Below are 13,275 nucleotides of genomic sequence, written 5' to 3' on the forward strand. Positions count from 1 at the left end.
AAATTTTCAAATGACTAGTCAGTTTTTGAGTGCCTTAGCACTTTCCAGAAGTCAGCTCCAAATCACTAGTAGAGCTGGTCAGAAAATTAAAACAGATTTTCAAGAAAAAATTCAATTTTTGTTTTATGATGTAAAACAGAGCTTGTGTGTGTGTGTGCGCACACATGTGTGTGTGATTTTTACCAGTCTGTGTCTCTTCAGTCTTCTTGTCTGTTCTATGGACTATCGACACTTCTGTGTCAAACAGGGGAACTGTGAGACTTAATTAATGTTTATAAAGTGGTTTGAGATCCCATCTACTGACAGGAGCTGAGACCAGAGCATCAATTCAACCTGTTCTCAGCCCTCAGCGCCTTAGAAACTAAATGTTGTTTTAAGGATAGAAAAACTGTGGGTGAAAAATACCATAGTGACATGCCCAGGAGAATTATGTCCCCTTTCAACTAAAGAAAGGAGACAACATGGAGCAGAAATAGTGCAAGTTTCCAGCACACAGTTATTTCCCCTCCTGCCTGCATCAATATACCCAGCCCTGTCTGGTAGGACAAACTCTCAGTGTGTGAACCGGGAATTCAACCTCCTTTGACCATTCAGTTACCGGCCCTCTCTAACGAGTTTGCTTCAAAGGCCAGCTTTAGCCTTCCCTATCAGATATTTAGAGTATGCCCTACCGTTATAACATATAGGTGAACTATGACAAACAAGGAGATCTATGTAAGACTGACAAAGCGTGCTGCTTCTCTCTCTAGTGCACACAGAGAATGACATCCTACGAGTGTTCCCAACTGATGGAGTTACTCTAGCTCAAGTGGCAGAGATGTATGCTGTGGTGCTGAAAGCCCCATAATCAAACCCTGCCCATGACCCACGTAAGGAACTGTTATATTAGCTTTGCCACATTCACAGCTGCAAGGTAGAAATACACTTTTCTGACTTTTCCCCCCAGTTACATGTGAATTACAGTGCAACCAACCATATTTGTCTTTTGGGAGCAGGGTCGGCTCCAGGGTTTTGGCTGCCCCAAGCAGCCAAAACAAACAAAACAAAAAAAAAGCCGCAATCACGATCTGAAAAAAGCCGCGATCGCGATCTGCGGCGGCAATATTGCCGCCGAATACCTGGACCTGCTGCCCCTCTCCGGAGCGGCCGCCCCAAGCACCTGCTTGAGAAGCTGGTGCCTGGAGCCGGCCCTGTTTGGGAGAGGAGTGTTTGTTTAATGTTGTAACTCCATAATTCTTTATATTTCCCATGACCCATCATAATTAACTTTGGTTGTGCTCCCACCATAATGGGCCTGTCATTGTTGCTTACAGTAAAGGCTATTGTTATTCAGGAGAGATAGCAGGAGATTACTTTAATCACTGAAAAGCAGCAACCACAGAATATCAAAATTCTCCACCACATTTTTGTATGTGTTCGAAATCATATTCCGGAATTTGTCCTTGTCAGGCTGCGAAGTGAGACCATAAGAATCATTCCAGCCAAAATAACAAGTGACTTCACAGGGTAGAAATAAAGTCAGCCATCAGCAACTTGTGTTAAGTATGTCAGACGGGGCTAGGTTCTGCCAGACACTTTGCATCATTAACTTTACAAGCTGGACTTTTGCAAAGAAATCATGGTTTTATGTTCTATTCCTTTTCTTCTGAAACAAAGATCTGAGTTCATAGGCCAATACACTGTAGTATCTCAGCACTATAGGGGTCACCTGAGCCCTTTGAAAAGATGGTTACCATCAGTGACTGAAAGAATCGGCCCTTCTTATTTGAAGTACCTGTACCCCATGTGACTTTGAATCTCACTTGTATATTTACTGATAAATTTCTATAGCACCCAGCAGAACTGATCCTGCAGATACTTCAACATATCCGTAATTTTATTACCCTGACCAGTACCTTTTAAATCAAAGAGATTACTTGCAGTAGTTAAGCATGTGTGAAAATGTTTACACTAAATTGGATCCCTTCCCTGATAAGATTCCTATGCTAAGGTAAGTTCCTTCTCTGTGGGTACATTTACACTGCAGCTGGGACAATGCATCCAATATGGGTAGAAAGATGGGGGTTAATTCTGCTTTAGCTAGTGAGCTAAAAATTGCTGTGTAGCTCAGAGTAGCATGGATGGTGGCTTGGGCTAGCCCCATGGATGCCTGTCCAGGACGTCTGGTCAGGTTTGTGTTCTGGTGGCTAGCCTGAGACACCGGACATGTTACCCCCCGGCTACACTGCTATTTTTAGCATTCTAGTTCTAGCAGAGCTAACATGTTTTCCATCGACCCAAGCTAAGAAGCACCATCTCAGAGGCAATGTAAATATACCCTCTGACCTACCCAGTTCTCGGCCTGTCTGGTGAGACTGCCAGTATGTATGCCAGATCACCTTTTGGGACATAACTTTGTTTCAATATCTCCATTAACTAGGAACAGTGCTGTTGCCTATTAATGGGAGCTGCCATTTTACTGATACTCCCCAGTGGAAAGTAAATTCTGATGATGTAGTCTGAGACACAGGGAATGTGGTGCCTCCTTTGCATACATTAAGAGGCAGAAAGTGTTTGAAATTTATATATATATATATATATAAAAATAAATATCTAGATAGATCACTTAACAGTGGATTAACTGTGAAACTGCATATTTTTGTGTGCCTCAAACAAAACCAAGCAGCTTCATGTTGGATTCATTTTATTTTGTTATATTTATTTTAAATTATTTTATTTTGTTTAAAAGAGGAGTAAAGCAGGGATTTAAATACTTTACATTATGCTGCAGTTTCTATTTTACTTTCCTCTGCTACCGATATAAACTGGTGGTAACTTGGCAGGTTTGCATCCATGAACAAAATAAAAGGGAGGAGACAATCTGCAGTAATAAGTATGAAAGTGGGAAAGGAATTCATTTCATGCCATGTCAGTTGTTGTATAGGCACCCCCCTTTTCCTGGACTTTTTTCCCATTTGGAAAATTCTCCATCCTCCTTCTCGCTATACAATGGTTTGATTCAAGAACCAAAATTCTGACTTCAGATAAGTGTATGGCTCCCACTGACTTCCGTGGAAACAGAGTATGTTTACAAAGAAAAGAAAAGCCCATGGCTGGCCCCTGCCAGCCAACTTGGGCTTACAGAGCTGTTTCTTTGCTGGCTAACCCCTACAACCATACAATTTCCTTGCAATTAAATCAGATGCACTGTATTGCAACTAGTATTATCTATTTTAATCAGTTTGTCACTTGTGTAGCATGGGCAAGATCTGGAACCAGTTCTGTGGCCAGCATTCTAAGGTGAGTCCAAATGAAACTGAAGATGCATCAGAATGTTTAGACCATTAACTGTGAAATTTGTGCCTTTGTGGGGTTATTATCAGGTGTATTCCATTCATGTTCCATTTTGGCTGAGCTAGGAATTGAAAAGAAGCTTTGACACAACCGTTTGACCCTACAGCTTCCTTAAAGCTGTGGGAAGAAATTACTGGGCAGACTTTAGCTAGTTTTCTGTTCTCTGTTGTATTTTATCAGCAACCTCAGGGCAACTGAAATATTAAAAAGGGAGAGTCTTACTTGTATCTCATAGTGTGTTTACTAGTCAATACACATGTGAGCGGTTGGAGTACAAAAGCTCTGTATCAAACTTGTGCAAAAACAAAAAAGCACAGCACAGCACAGCCCAGGTTCAGGTCAAGAGAGCATTTGCCTTCATCTCAATGGCTGTATCTACAAAGAGAATTTTAGGGGATTCTGCCGTGGTTGATCTAGTACTGGTGCTGGCAGTGGTGGAAGCAGCAGTGCAAACGTGTTGTTGCCCTCTACCAACACGTCATCCAACCCCGAGTACCTGTACATGACACTGTGGTTAACCCCTCCGCCACCCACACACACACCAAGCACCACAACCTGAGACTGGTTTCCACCACTGCTCCTATCAGGAGGAGGAGGAGTGGAGACCAGCCTATCAGGCTAGCACCTGAGGAGCTGCACAGGTCATAGACTAACCCTGGAAGAATTCCTGAAAATTCTCAATGCAGACAAGGTCCATATGTGACCTGCCTCCACATTTAAATATGTTTCCATGTATATTAGAGCACTTTGCTCTGGGCAGAGATGAGAGTTGGTAGGTTACCAAGGGTTGGGATCATAATAGAACATGATTATAGAACTTAAGGGAAATATTTAGGAGCTGTCACTACAATATACTGATACTGTGCATATGGGCGAATGAGTGATTTTGCTCTCTGGATGTTAGCTCATCGAGGGATATAGGACCTACTTCTAGTATAAGCAAGTTTTCCTTTAGTTCAAGTGATGAAAGCCTGTGTTTTCTGAAGCTGAAGGACCAGGAATTTAGTCCCAGCTCCCTAAACCATTTGTGTGTGTATAAATTATTTAGCAATTGTGTCTATCTAAGCACTTGGATTTGTTACTAGAATGCTTATAAGCTATATAAAATCAACACAAAAAATATCCATTTGAAAGGTGCATGCTTTTGCAGTCAAGTTCTTTTCAAGATCTTGCTGTGCCTAGGCACTTGGAGAAATAAGACTGAAGATCTGTGAAGGTTAAGCTGGAAATCTTGTTAGCCTGCCCATATTTTGCATATCAATAAATCCAGCTCTGTGCTCCATCACAATTAAGAAAAAGCCCAGTAGCCAATATAGAAATTTCATATATATCACTGCAGGCCTGACACCACAACATTCTCACAGATTACACTGTCAATCATAATACCAAGCAAGGGCAAGAAACCTATTGCCTGCAGTGGCCTTGTCAGTGTGCAGATCCCAAGGACTATTTATGAGCAGCAGAGGCCAAGAGCAGAAAGAGATGAAGTAGACTGAGTACTTAATCTGGTCAAAAACAACAGACCTCATTAAATCCTCTCACTCTTTTCTCTATGAAAGCGTATTTGGGCAGAATGAGAGCTGCCTCCTTCATGATCCGTGCATCATAACTATTTTAATTTAAAACATTTGTTCGCTTTTCAAGTGCACAATGCACCCGTTGTTTAGATGCCTCCCTGGCTGCATGTCTGACAGACAGTTCCTATCCACTGTTCCCTGGCAGAATGGTACCTAACTCAGCAGAAATGATGGACAGACGTTTCATTGCTATATGATACGCAGGTAATATGAAATTCAATAATGGGAGGGTAAGCCCATCTGTACAGTAAAGGAAGGGAAGCTGGATCTGTTTGTCCTGGTTTTATTCATACTGAAATACAAACCAGATATTCCTCTTTTCCTTACAGTTGAAATATCAATTAACTAATTTTTGTTCTTCTGTGAGTGAATGTAATACTTATAAAAGTGAGAGCCTGGATGTAGTTACTCTCAAGAGATAACCATAATGCAGGAAAAGACTGTGCAATACACTCTGTATACCCGCACAGCTCTTTTAATGTATCTTAATGCTGAGCTGCAGACCCCCTGCTATCCCAATCCTGGACAACTGCACAGTTTTACTAGTGCAGCTCAGTCTTGATGTGCTGCCCCCTCTTTCACCCTTCCAGCTTTTCCCTACACTATTCCAGTCCTGGTCCTGCCAACATACATAGCAGTGCCAATGTACCTCAGTCCTGTTCTGCTATTCCCCTGTCGGCCCCCTTGTTTAACCAATGCCATCAATTTTTATGTCAATTACATGTTTATTCAAAATTTTCAGCCTCTCCATTGTCGTTTTGGTAGATAATCATCTACATTAACATGGGACACTAAACACAATAGTCTTGTAGAATTAGACTAGGATCCATTCAGTGTGGATGACTGGATTGACGACAGACCGGAATTAGAAAATGAAACTGACTAGCGCCAAAGTGAACCCAACCCCTCTAAGTTCTCTGTCCAAGATGGGTGAAATGCAAATGTAAAATAATAGTTTAAGAGTAAAATGGTGTCATTATTTTATACAAATTATACAGGCATCTATCATTTCCTACCAATGTTGGACAGAGAAACTCGAGAGGGCAATCTCAAGGGTGTTCCTAGTAGATCTGGTTGAAATTTTTCAACTTTGAAATTTTGTGGTTTTTGTTTTTTTGTTTTGTTCCAGTTTTTAAATTTCAAAGTTTTGCTGAAATTTTAATCAGCTCTTGTTTCTAATCAGTTCTACTTTAGGTTCCTAATGCTTTCTGAATTTACATTGCCTTCTTCTGCCAAACTATCCAACCATTTTATACTGTGATGACTACCGTATCAGAGTCTGAGGCCTGGTCTACCCTGCAGGGTTAGTTGCGTTGACATGGCTATGGAAGTGTCTTCACTTAAATTTGGCTCCCACAAACCTAAATGCCTCTCTATACTGATTTAAGCTATGTCTACACTGCACTTTTGTTGTTAAAGTTTTGTCACTCAGGGGTGTGAAAAAAAACTCCCCCCGAACTACAAAAGTTTTAACGATGAAAAGTGCCGGTGTGGACAGCGCTTAGTCAGTGGAAGACACTCTCCCAATGATGTCTGGAGAGCTTTCTCCTGGTGACAAAGAGAGACTCCTTTGTTTACCTTACAATGCTGCAGCTGCACAGTTGCACCATTTTAAGGTGCACAGTGTAGATATAGCTTAAGTAATGTCATCTCCCTGAGTGGTGTAGAGCCACAGTCAATGTAATTAGGTCGATGCTGTGTCAGTGTAGACACTTCATTGCTTACATTGACTGTTACTGGCTTTCAGGAGCCATCCCACAATGCCAATACAATCGCTACAATTACCCTTGGTGAGGACATGCACCACTGACACAAAGAGCCAAGAGTGCACACACAAGCGATTTAACAACTGTGGTGGCTGTATGCCAATGTAAGTTACAACAACATAATTTTGTAGTGTAGATATGTTCTGACATAAGGCGTGTTCTTTACTGTCCGTGTTAAATGCAATGTGTGATTACCTCAAACAGTACTAGATACTTCATACAAACAAGAACAGAAATCATTCCTTCCTTAAAGAGCATAAATCTGAATTCATATCCAACAGAACAAGCAGAAATAATAGACAGGCAAGAAAAGCGGGAGAGAGAGAGGAAGGGTGACAGTAGCAATAGAGTTAGTTCAACTGTATGTCCAGCATGCCAGTTTTGTCCTGAAAGAAGTTTATATGTCACTTGAAGATGCTTAAGGCCAAATCCTAGAAGTGTCTTCAGTTCTCATTGATTTCAGAAGGAGTTGAGGGCATACAACGCAACAGCTTTCACAATGCACTCAGCACTTCACAGGAGTGGACTTTTATTTGTTTGTTTACTTTTGCTGTAAACAGAAGATTTTAGGTCTTGTTTCCTGTGAAATATTCATGCCATATTAAAGCTGCTGTGAATATTTTCTCCTCTACAGACAAATTTCCTCCCACCCCTCCCTCAAACACTCACATTGGCAATTAGGCCACTTCAGTTTTATTCTCTCCAACTGAACAACTGAGAAAGCAATGGGGGTTTTATTTCTTTTTTGTGTGTTAACTGACTGAAAAACACAGTACATTTTTAATGACCGGCTATAGTAATGTAAAGCTACCTCCCAAAGAACTGCTGCACTAACCAGCCAACACTAGAAACAAATAAGGAGAGGGACAGCATGAGGAATAGGGGAGTGAATTGGAAGGAGACAAATTGTTTTTACATAAACTAATCTGCTAATCGAGATTAATTGCACAATAATCTCAGTTGGAGCTGTAATTCCAACAAACAAGACAGAGGTACTGTCTCTTTAAATCAGGGATGGCCTTACTATTCATAGAGCACTGAGTGGCAAAGCTATTGTGTGGATGCCCAAATCCAAGAGCCTATCCCTAAGTCCTGGCTTCCAGAAGGAGGAACTGTATATATATAAATATAAATAAAGCTGTCTCCCCTCCCCCCGCCAAAAAAAGAAAGAAAAGGCTCCCTCTTTCCTCCCAAAGCCAAAATAGGAAAGCCAAGACTCACATGGCCTATTGAGCTCACTGCTGATGGAGTGGAAGAGGAAGATCAAGTGGTGAGTTGGAGAAGAGAGGGATGTTGGAGGCTAAACTCCCCCACCATACACACACCTGTATTAGTAAAGAAAGGAATAGACAGAACAAGCAACAGGGAAAGCATCTCAGTATCCTCTGCAGCAAAGCACAAAGACAGGAGGTCCCTCAGCTCCTCACAGGTGTTAGATAAGGTTTGTAATGTGAAAGACACTGAGTGCTAACCATTATTATTATGACCCAATCTTTCCATTAATTCAAAATGCCAAGGTTCATTTTTAATGTAAAAAAAATGACAGTCTTACTCAGCATGATCTGCTTTTTTTTCTGACGACTTTAGCAACTAAAGCTTTTACTGCTTTTCACTGTTAGCTCTGCAGAGCCAGGCAAGTGAGCTGGATTCTATCTGGCTCCTGAATCTTCAAAGGAGATAGTTAATGAAGTTCAATTTGCATGTTCAAATTCAGCCCTCAATAATAACCCCACAGAAGGCAATTGCAGGCAAAAGGCTAACTGAAGACAGAATCAGACTTGCATAATCTTTATTCATGGAGAAGCATGAGCAGGGGAGGAAACAGTACTGCCAGATCTCAGGATGAGTTTACATGTCTGTAATCACAAGGTAATTCTACGCTGACTTTTCTTAGTGTGGAATTTCTCTTTAACAGTTGTTTCATGGCTATTTATTATTATTATTTTATTTTCATATAATTGACAAACAGATTGCTCCCCTGAAAAGATCATTCCTGACTAGGAAAAGTTGGTTCAAAATACCAATGCAATTTTTAATCATAACAATCATAAGTGGATTTCCTTTGCTCATGTCTCCATTCATTCTGCAGTAGTAGGGTTACCATATTTTGTGCCTCCAAATGGAGGACACTCCACGGCCCACGGCCCCGCCCCAGCCCCGCCCAACCCCGCCCCCTCCCCAAAGTCTCCGCCCCCTCCCCTGCTTCCCGCGAATATTTGATTCGCGGGAAGCCTGAAGCAGGTAAGGGGGGTGTGGGGGGAGGAGGCGCGGCCCAGGCTGGCCCCCCGGCGTTTCCAGCCTGGGTCAGCTCGGGCCCTGGGGTGCCGGCCCCGGCCGACCACCCCCGGCCCGCCCAGCACTGCCGGCCCCCGGCGGCCCGGCGCACCCCCCGGCTCCCGGCCCCGCGGGCCCGGCTCCCCGCCGGCCCGGCTCCCCGCCGGCCCGGCCGACCCGGCTCCCCGCCGGCCCGGCTCCCCGCGGGCCCGGCCGACCCGGCTCCCCACCGGCCCGGCTGACCGGCTCCCCGCGGGCCCGGCTGACCTCCCGATTTTCCCGGACATGCCCGGCTTTTGGGGATTTCCCCCCGGACGGGGATTTGAGCCCCCAAAAGCCGGACATGTCCGGGAAAATCCGGACGTATGGTAACCCTATGCAGTAGAGGATGAGGAAATGAGACTACATGTGTAGCAGAACATACCAATTCATTTAGGCTAAAAGTGTAGGGTTTGAGAGAAATTTTTCTTTTTCCACCAAAACAAGTTAAAAGTGTTCTCATAAATTTTAAAAGTTACACAGAAAAACAGGGTTTTGCCTTCTGTTCCTCTTTCAAAATGTAAATATTCCTCTGCATTTTTGGCAACCCAAACACAACAGAATTGACTAGTACACAGTAATCAGGAAGTGAAACTGACCAGCGTAGTTTCACTGGGAGAAGTACAAAATGAACAAAATAGCAGTACACCTATGAGCTGAACTGTAAGAATTTTGGGTCTTCCTATGCTGAAGTCTTTAAATCATGATTTGAGGACTTCAGCAACAGGTTATGAGTGGGGTATATTATAAGATTGGGTGGGTGAGGTTCTGTGGCCAGAGATATGCAGAAGGTCAGATTAGATGATCTGGATGGCCCCTTCTTGCCTTAAAATCTATGAGTCTATGGGTTTTTTTCAAATACAAAGCAAAATTGTGCCTAATCCTGACTAGTGTGTATGCACAACATCTTAATATAAATAATAGTCAGTTTAAATAAACTAAGGTATTATATTAAAATAGGAAAGGGCATTTCATATAGATAGAGTCCTATCCAGATCCAAATCTAAACCCAGAATTTAAACTTTGGATCCAAGCTCCTTATTTTCAATCTATATTAACTGTTTTAGATTATGGAAAATCCAAAGGAAAAAAAAAAGAATAAATGTGAAATCTTCATGAGAGAAAGCAAATCTACATCTGATTTGAGTACAGAAAATGGGAACCAGCCAGAGCAAAAAGGGAGACACCTCTATTTTTAATGAAGCAGTACAAAGAAAACAGAAAGCTCTCTTTTTTGCTGTAAGTATACAGCAACATATACCCCAACAGTCAGCCCTGAACTTTGGGGACATCCATACTGAAACTTTGTGCTTGGGTCTAATTATAACATATATGGGGAAAAAAAACTCACCTATGCTAGTATAAAGTTAAGGTTACACATTTAAATAATGCAGAAAATGTCTATCTGTCTCTCCTGGGCCTCTCCCCAACTCTCCCCCACTTTATGCCTATTCTTCTGTTCTCTCCTATGACCATCTCCATGCACCTACCTCTCACCAGATCCAATACATCAAGAGGTTGGCTCTCCTTCACACCACTGCTGTGGAGAATCCCTGGGAGCCCTGACCAACCTTCACAGCATTTGTTTCCTTGGCTGCAAATATTTTCTCCATGCTGAACAACTCATCAGTGAAGGAACCACTGATTCAGTGATAGCTGAGTGACCAGAGTTGGCCAGGTTTTAATGGGAGAAGTCTTTGCATCCATTCCCTCTCCAACAGGTTCTTTTCAGCAGCATTGAAGACATGTGCCTATCAAATTCAGCAGCAGTGAATCAGTTAATGAAAGAGATAAAAGGATTTTTCATGGCATTTCAAACAATGAATTGACCCTGGCCCTCACTGCATCAGAAATAAAAAGGCAGCAATTTACATTTTGTACTTTGCAGCATAATTTGTTTTTACAGATCAACATTAATCTACTTTCCTTTGGCTGGTGTTACGCAATCGTTTGCAAATGCTAATTGGAAATGTCTGTTTCATTTGTCAATCTGTGGCAATGAGCAAACTGCAAAATATATCCAGTGAAAGAACCCATCATTATTGTCTTTAGAGCTCATTTGGAATATGCTGACAGAAAATACCCTTTTTGCAAAATCAACATTCCCTGCTGAAAAAAATTATTTCCCTCCCCCCATTAATTCTGTGGCAAAAGACTGAAATGACAGCTCCCCAGCTGCCCACCTGGCTGGCTCTTGCAATTCTGCAGGCAGAAACTGAAAATGACAAAAATCTTCCAGAAGGGCTGTTGGGACTGAGAACCCAGCTCCCTTCCCACTGCCCCACCAACTCTGGGACCAAACAGACAGAGAGTCGGTACACTCGACCTCCCTCCCAGCTCTGGGATGTGGGAGGCAGAGAGCCTGGCCACTCAGCCTCCTGACCCCCGCAAGTCTGTGGGTGAAGAGGCAGAGCACTCCTGCAGGCAGAAAGTGAAATTGACAAGAACCTTCTGGGCAAGTGGCTGGGAAGCTGCAAAATTCTGTTTCAGTTCTTCTGAGACAGATTTTTTTTTAATGCCTTCCCATGAAAATTTTTGTGGTTTTGAATTTTTATCTTGTTTCCCCCCCCTTTATTAATTTCATCTGTAATTATCCTAGAATATTATTTATCATCATATCAAGCATTCTATTCCTGCCTACACAACTTCCATTCCTGAATTTCCTAAGCACAGGATTTGACAGAAAATTGCTGCAACACTGACACAAAAAAGTGGTGCAGTTATCAGACGACTATTATACCCCTAAAAAGAAGGTGATAAGGAATGAGGATCAGTCAAGTATACCTAATCTTTCCAACCTGACTTTATCTTAGGATAACCACACATACCCTGGAGTTCCCTCATTACTTTTTTTTTTTGGGGGGGGGGGTGTATATAAAACACAAACCAGAAAAATAGCTCTCTTTTCTTTTCTTCCTTTCCCCCTCCCCACTTTTAATTGAACATACTAGGGATTTAAAAGCTTGCCAGAAGTTTCATCTCAGCTGAATCATTCTGATAAATCTGTGTCCTCAGAGAGTTGCTAGCTAAATTTAACTTCAATCAAAGCAGTTTCCTATGTGAGATGTGGATGGATGTATTATACACACTAGCTAGTGCTGGCTACTGGTTGGAACAGACTTGCGGGGAGTCAATCCTGGGTTCCAATATTAGCTGTGCCACTGATATTCTGTGTGACTTTAGGCAAGTCACTTCGCCTCTCTGCACCTCTATGTCTCTGTCTGTAAAAGGAGGAAGATACATACCCACAACTGAGTGTTGTGAGGCTTAGTTAATCCATTTGTGTAAAGCACTTCAGAGATGCGTATTTATCATCATTGTCATAATTTATATATGTGTTATTTTAAACGAAAATGTTATGATAGGTGGAGATCACTATACCAGTTCTCCCCTCCTAAGTGTAAATATTTGGTAAACAAGTAATTATACTGATATTTAAGGTTATTTCGGTACTGACATTATGTTCACTTTCACTTGCCTGTATCTCCCACAATACTAAGTACAAGTCAAATATTGTGTATACTAGTAAAGTATCTGATGTCTGAAAACCATATATTATTAGCAAAATAATGATTGCACTTGCACAGTACAAAGAGATCATAGTCATCTGAACTTAGACCCAACATGCATCTACCACTGAGCTGAAATCCGTTCCATTACCTGTTGGTAGCTGTACCAGTTTATTGTCTCGTTTCCACTTCTCCAGTCATCAGAGGACCAGATCAATAGGAACTAAGATCTAATATAAATTCTATCCTGTAAAGGCTAGTGGGATATCTGAGCCAGGATGTTACAGAGTAATTCATCTATGATTCTATATATTTCTTCGTTCTTTCAGGTTAGTCATAACATTGTGCCGCAGTCCTCCTTGTGGAAGATAGGAATATTCACAGAAGATGGTCTGAAGCCTGGGCGGCTGCCGACATACCAAACAAAAATCTAATCAATGACCCAACTGTGCAAATTCTGGACTTCTCCCCACGGTGCATACGGACAGCTCTAAACTATATCCACACCTGACGTGGAAGATACGTATACTTACTCCATAAATGGAAAGTGCGGGAATTGCCAAACTGCAACTGTGACATGGTGCAAACTTTCGGATACATCACAGACAATTGCCCAATTTATGCTCATTCTGGACATGTTGCAGCCATTCACATGGCTACTCCTTCTGCTCTGGGCCGGATAATAGACCTTAAGATCCAAGTGTAATCATGCCATTGCTTTCACCGTTCTATTATCATCATATGCAATAAGAAGTCATGACATGCTGCATCTTCTCA

The 13,275-nt window shown here is 42.1% G+C and overlaps 1 protein-coding gene across 2 annotated transcripts in view; it reads right to left on the reverse strand.

The window, feature by feature from the left end:
* The window catches only part of LRRC4C (leucine rich repeat containing 4C), a 930,888-nt gene that overhangs the window by 758,839 nt on the left and 158,774 nt on the right, over positions 1–13,275 (reverse strand). Inside the window, exon 1 of one of the 2 annotated variants that reach the window (XM_065592781.1) lies at positions 10,480–10,697. The exons of the other annotated variant lie outside the window; for it this stretch is intronic. The gene's annotated coding sequence lies outside the window, so the exon portion shown is untranslated. Of the gene's footprint in view, positions 1–10,479; positions 10,698–13,275 lie in introns of those variants that run through there. 2 annotated transcript variants of the gene reach the window in all.

The sequence above is a fragment of the Chrysemys picta genome, chromosome 4, assembly GCF_011386835.1.
Source record: "Chrysemys picta bellii isolate R12L10 chromosome 4, ASM1138683v2, whole genome shotgun sequence".
NCBI classification, from domain to species: Eukaryota; Metazoa; Chordata; order Testudines; family Emydidae; genus Chrysemys; species Chrysemys picta.